Source organism: Syngnathus leptorhynchus, unplaced genomic scaffold (assembly GCF_054491065.1).
Source record: "Syngnathus leptorhynchus isolate UIUO unplaced genomic scaffold, UIUO_Slep HiC_scaffold_560, whole genome shotgun sequence".
In the NCBI taxonomy this organism is placed as follows: domain Eukaryota; kingdom Metazoa; phylum Chordata; class Actinopteri; order Syngnathiformes; family Syngnathidae; genus Syngnathus; species Syngnathus leptorhynchus.
The window spans coordinates 22,501-28,962 of record NW_028232461.1 but is presented as its reverse complement, the minus strand read 5'-3'; positions in this window follow the sequence as shown (position 1 = coordinate 28,962).

Below are 6,462 nucleotides of genomic sequence, written 5' to 3'. Positions count from 1 at the left end.
GTTTCTAAGTGCCCACGGCCCTGCCGAGCTTTGGCATCCGCCCAGCGCCGGTTCCGCAGTCGGCCTCGAATGACGAAAAATGACGGTCTCCTCCTGGAGCTCACAGCCAACTTGGCAAAAAGTTTCTAAGTGCCCACGGCCCTGCCGAGCTTTGGCGTCCGCCCAGCGCCGGTTCCGCAGTCGGCCTCGAATGACGAAAAATAACGGTCTCCTCCTGGAGCTCACAGCCAACTTGGCAAAAAGTTTCTAAGTGTCACATCTCTGAAAAAACGGCTAAGTGTCGACTTTCGAAAAAACGGCAAAGTGTCACATCTCTGAAAAAACGGCTAAGTGTCGACTTTCGAAAAAACGGCTAAGTGTCAACTTTCGAAAAAACGGCTAAGTGTCGCCTCTCTGAAAAAACGGCAAAGTGTCAACTTTCGAAAAAACGACAGAGTGTCGCCTCTCTGAAAAAACGACTAAGTGTCGACTCTGAGAAAATGGCAAAGTGCCCACGGCTCTGCGGGCTCGTGCATCCGACCCGCGCCGGTTCCCCAGCCGGCCTGAAATAAGGCAAAACCAGCCTCTCCGCCTGGAGCTCAGAGCCAACTTGGCGAATATTTTCTAAGTGCCCACGGCTCTGCGTGGCTACGGCGTCTGCCCAGCGCCGGTTCCTGGGTCGAACCCCGAGGACGAGGAATGCCGGTCTCCGCCTGGAGGTCCCAGCTTAATCGGCGAAAATTTTCTAAGTGCCCACGGCTCTGCCGGGCTCGTGCATCCGACCCGCGCCGGTTCCCCAGCCGGCCTGAAATAAGGCAAAACCAGGCTCTCCCCCTGGAGCTCAGAGCCAATTGTGGCGAAAAAACGACTAAGTGTCAACTTTCGAAAAAACGACTAAGTGTCAACTTTCCAAAAAAACGGCTAAGTGTCGACTTTCGAAAAAACGGCTAAGTGTCAACTTTCGAAAAAACGACTAAGTGTCGCCTCTGAAAAAACGACTAAGTGTCGCCTCTCTGAAAAAACGACTAAGTGCCCACGGCTCTGGGGGGCTTGTGAGTCCGCCCCGCGCCGGTTCGGCGGTCGGCCTCAAAAAGCGAAAAATCAGCCTCTCTCCCTGGAGCTCACCAAAAATTTGTCGAAATTTTTCTAAGTTCTCCTCGAGGTACCAGGGGGTGAGGTACCCGGGCTAAGGTGCAGTACCTTTTTTGGTCTTCAGGTGCGCCAGAGTACAATGAAATGGTCCCAGTAGTCAGTGTACTCATCGACTTTCCCCCCGTTTTCCAAAGCACCCCGTTTACGAGTATGGAGGAGATGGTGCTGGTCTCCCCACGGCGTCGGACACGCCGTCCTCGACAGCACAAGGTCGGATAGAAGACCTGAAAAGCGCCGTGGCACGCGCTGGAGGTGTCACTGTGGCGAAAAAGTGACTAAGTGTCAACTTTCGAAAAAACGGCTAAGTGTCAACTTTCGAAAAAACGGCTAAGTGTCAACTTTCGAAAAAACGGCTAAGTGTCAACTTTCGAAAAAACGACTAAGTGTCGCCTCTCTGAAAAAACGGCAAAGTGTCAACTTTCGAAAAAACGACTAAGTGTCAACTTTCGAAAAAACGACTAAGTGTCACCTCTCTGAAAAAATGGCAAAGTGTCAACTGCGAATGTGGTGGTGCATGGAAGGAAGTGGAGGACGGCCGCCTCCTTAAACACAGGCCGAAGAGGAGCGTCAGGGCCGGCTCCTTAAACATGGACCGAGTGTCGCCCTTAACACAGACCAAGGGGAGGACGGCCGCCTCCTTAAACACAGGCCGGAGAGGAGCGTCAGGGCCAGGCTCCTCAAACATGGACCGAGTGTCGCCCTTAACACAGACCAAGGGGAGGACGGCCGCCTCCTTAAACACAGGCCGGAGAGGAGCGTCAGGGCCAGGCTCCTCAAACATGGACCGAGTGTCGCCCTTAACACAGACCAAGGGGAGGACGGCCGCCTCCTTAAACACAGGCCGGAGAGGAGCGTCAGGGCCAGGCTCCTCAAACATGGACCGAGTGTCGCCCTTAACACGGACCAAGGGGAGGACGGCCGCCTCCTTAAACACAGGCCGGAGAGGAGCGTCAGGGCCAGGCTCCTCAAACATGGACCGAGTGTCGCCCTTAACACAGACCAAGGGGAGGACGGCCGCCTCCCTAAACACAGGCCGGAGAGGAGCGTCAGGGCCAGGCTCCTCAAACATGGACCGAGTGTCGCCCTTAACACAGACCAAGGGGAGGACGGCCGCCTCCTTAAACACAGGCCGGAGAGGAGCGTCAGGGCCAGGCTCCTCAAACATGGACCGAGTGTCGCCCTTAACACAGACCAAGGGGAGGACGGCCGCCTCCTTAAACACAGGCCGGAGAGGAGCGTCAGGGCCAGGCTCCTCAAACATGGACCGAGTGTCGCCCTTAACACAGACCAAGCGGAGGACGGCCGCCTCCCTAAATACAGGCCGAACCGGAGCGCGAGTGTCGCTCCTTAAACACGGACCGAGTGGAGGACGGCCGCCTCCTTAAACACAGGCCGAACAAAATGACACAAAGTGTCAACTGCGAATGTTGTCCATCCAAGGAAGGAGCGTGATGCCCGGCCGGCTCCTTAAACACAGGCCGAGAGTCGCCCCGGACGGTCCGCCTCGCGGCGCCCGTCTGCTCGGATAAAATGACACAAAGTGTCAACTACGAATGTTGTCCATCCAAGGAGGGAGCGTGATGCCCGGCCGGCTCCGAAAACACAGGCCGAGAGTCGCCCCGGACGGTCCGCCTCGCGGCGCCCGTCTGCTCGGATAAAATGACACAAAGTGTCAACTGCGAATGTTGTCCATCCAAGGAAGGAGCGTGATGCCCGGCCGGCTCCTTAAACACAGGCCGAGAGTCGCCCCGGACGGTCCGCCTCGCGGCGCCCGCCCGCTCGGATAAAATGACACAAAGTGTCAACTACGAATGTTGTCCATCCAAGGAAGGAGCGTGATGCCCGGCCGGCTCCTTAAACACAGGCCGAGAGTCGCCCCGGACGGTCGCCTCGCGGCGCCCGTCTGCTCGGATAAAATGACACAAAGTGTCAACTACGAATGTTGTCCATCCAAGGAGGGAGCGTGATGCCCGGCCGGCTCCGAAAACACAGGCCGAGAGTCGCCCCGGACGGTCCGCCTCGCGGCGCCCGTCTGCTCGGATAAAATGACACAAAGTGTCAACTGCGAATGTTGTCCATCCAAGGAAGGAGCGTGATGCCCGGCCGGCTCCTTAAACACAGGCCGAGAGTCGCCCCGGACGGTCCGCCTCGCGGCGCCCGTCTGCTCGGATAAAATGACACAAAGTGTCAACTACGAATGTTGTCCATCCAAGGAGGGAGCGTGATGCCCGGCCGGCTCCGAAAACACAGGCCGAGAGTCGCCCCGGACGGTCCGCCTCGCGGCGCCCGTCTGCTCGGATAAAATGACACAAAGTGTCAACTGCGAATGTTGTCCATCCAAGGAAGGAGCGTGATGCCCGGCCGGCTCCTTAAATACAGGCCGAGAGTCGCCCCGGACGGTCCGCCTCGCGGCGCCCGCCCGCTCGGATAAAATGACACAAAGTGTCAACTACGAATGTTGTCCATCCAAGGAAGGAGCGTGATGCCCGGCCGGCTCCTTAAACACAGGCCGAGAGTCGCCCCGGACGGTCGCCTCGCGGCGCCCGTCTGCTCGGATAAAATGACACAAAGTGTCAACTACGAATGTTGTCCATCCAAGGAGGGAGCGTGATGCCCGGCCGGCTCCGAAAACACAGGCCGAGAGTCGCCCCGGACGGTCCGCCTCGCGGCGCCCGTCTGCTCGGATAAAATGACACAAAGTGTCAACTGCGAATGTTGTCCATCCAAGGAAGGAGCGTGATGCCCGGCCGGCTCCTTAAACACAGGCCGAGAGTCGCCCCGGACGGTCGCCTCGCGGCGCCCGTCTGCTCGGATAAAATGACACAAAGTGTCAACTACGAATGTTGTCCATCCAAGGAGGGAGCGTGATGCCCGGCCGGCTCCGAAAACACAGGCCGAGAGTCGCCCCGGACGGTCCGCCTCGCGGCGCCCGTCTGCTCGGATAAAATGACACAAAGTGTCAACTGCGAATGTTGTCCATCCAAGGAAGGAGCGTGATGCCCGGCCGGCTCCTTAAACACAGGCCGAGAGTCGCCCCGGACGGTCCGCCTCGCGGCGCCCGTCTGCTCGGATAAAATGACACAAAGTGTCAACTACGAATGTTGTCCATCCAAGGAGGGAGCGTGATGCCCGGCCGGCTCCGAAAACACAGGCCGAGAGTCGCCCCGGACGGTCCGCCTCGCGGCGCCCGTCTGCTCGGATAAAATGACACAAAGTGTCAACTGCGAATGTTGTCCATCCAAGGAAGGAGCGTGATGCCCGGCCGGCTCCTTAAATACAGGCCGAGAGTCGCCCCGGACGGTCCGCCTCGCGGCGCCCGCCCGCTCGGATAAAATGACACAAAGTGTCAACTACGAATGTTGTCCATCCAAGGAAGGAGCGTGATGCCCGGCCGGCTCCTTAAACACAGGCCGAGAGTCGCCCCGGACGGTCGCCTCGCGGCGCCCGTCTGCTCGGATAAAATGACACAAAGTGTCAACTACGAATGTTGTCCATCCAAGGAGGGAGCGTGATGCCCGGCCGGCTCCGAAAACACAGGCCGAGAGTCGCCCCGGACGGTCCGCCTCGCGGCGCCCGTCCGCTCGGATAAAATGACACAAAGTGTCAACTACGAATGTTGTCCATCCAAGGAGGGAGCGTGAGGCCCGGCCGGCTCCGAAAACACAGGCCGAGAGTCGCCCCGGACGGTCCGCCTCTCGAGGCGCCCGCCCGCTCGGATAAAATGACACAAAGTGTCAACTACGAATGTTGTCCATCCAAGGAGGGAGCGTGAGGCCCGGCCGGCTCCGAAAACACAGGCCGAGATTCGACCCCGGACGGGCCGTCTTCTCCCGGCGCCCGCCCGCGTACGCCCCCCATCCCCGGTCGCCCGTCTGCTCCCGGTGGGCCTCCGAGTACCCCCTCACCCAACTGACCGACTGGCACTCATGACCCGCCTTGGTAGGGCCTCCATCGGCCTCGGCTCGTCCGACGTCGGGTGGACGGTTCCTACCCACTGCGGGTCGCACTCTAGCGCCCCGGCCGCTGCGTGAGCGTGCGCTCCCCGCGCCGCCCCGCAGGCCCCGGCGCGACCGTACTGCGGCGAGACCGAGACGACCCGGTTTGGCATCCATCCCACCTAGCCACGATCCACGGAGGCCGAGCGAGCGGCTGAGTGTCGGGCGCCGCGCGTGCGAGCGTCCGCCGGCCGCGCCGGTCCTTCCGCGAATGTCGTTTCTCAAACCCTCCGGCTTGATAGCGGCGGCACCACGGGAAGCCGTCCACACACACCGTCCGACCTCTATCCGAAAAGCCTTCCCGACCAACCGCGGTCGCGGGGGCGTCTGTCGCTCCGCATCGGGGGGGCGTATGGCTTCCGCGCTACGCGCTGCGGGCTCGGGGGGGCCGCAACGGCTGAGTCTGACTCGGCCGGGGCGCAGCTTCCCTCCCGGCAGTCAGCAATAGTGCCGATCGCGCCTGCCACCAGCCCCCTCCCCGACGGGTTCGTCGGCGCCGGCTGGCCGCCGTCCGCCTTCGTTCCCCGAGGGTTCCCAACCAGCGCCGATCCAACTCCGCATCCTGGCCGCACGCAGTGCGTGCCTCGCGCGGGTAAGTCGCCGGCGCAGCGCCGCAGCTCCCGACCCCCGCGTACGGGAATAGTTGAGGGCCTCAGCGGGCCGCACCGACCGAGTCCGACTCGGGCCGGGGCGCAGATTCCCGCTTGGGTGACCGAACGTTCTCTGCTCGGGCCGGAGGGCCGACGCCCGTCCCCCCCCGTCGTCCCCCACGGACCGCCTCCGAGGCCACTTCGCACGGCTCATCCTCGGCTCCCTACCAATGCTTAATCGATGGGGCCGCCCGGCCGGATTCGCGCCCCCCTGTCCACCGCGAGTCTCCCCAGACTAACCCGAGTTACCGCCCAGCTCGCCTAACCTTGCACTCGCTCTGCCAAACGGTCGTGTAGTCGGCGTGGCCGTCCTACGGGTCGCCCTCCGGCCCCAAACGCGCGGCGGGATAGCGGCAAGGCGGCGGCGGCGGCCAGCGGCGTCGGGGCGCTCGCACCGGAGAAGAGGCGTCTTACGAGGCCGGGCGCAGCTCCCTCTCGTTTACTTGCTGAGTAGCGGCGCTCGAAGGTTCCGCGGCGAGCGCGGCTCAACCCACCGAACGTCCCCCTGCAGCGGGCTCCATCGAAGGGCCGTCCCGCCGGATTCGCACCACCCTGTCCACCGCAAGGTCGTCCAACCGACTGCACGAGTTACCGCCCTGTTCGCCTAACCTTGCGGCACTAGCGGCAAGGCGGCGGCAGCGGTCAGCGGCGTCGGGGTCAAACTCAGCACCGGACAGGGCTGGTCT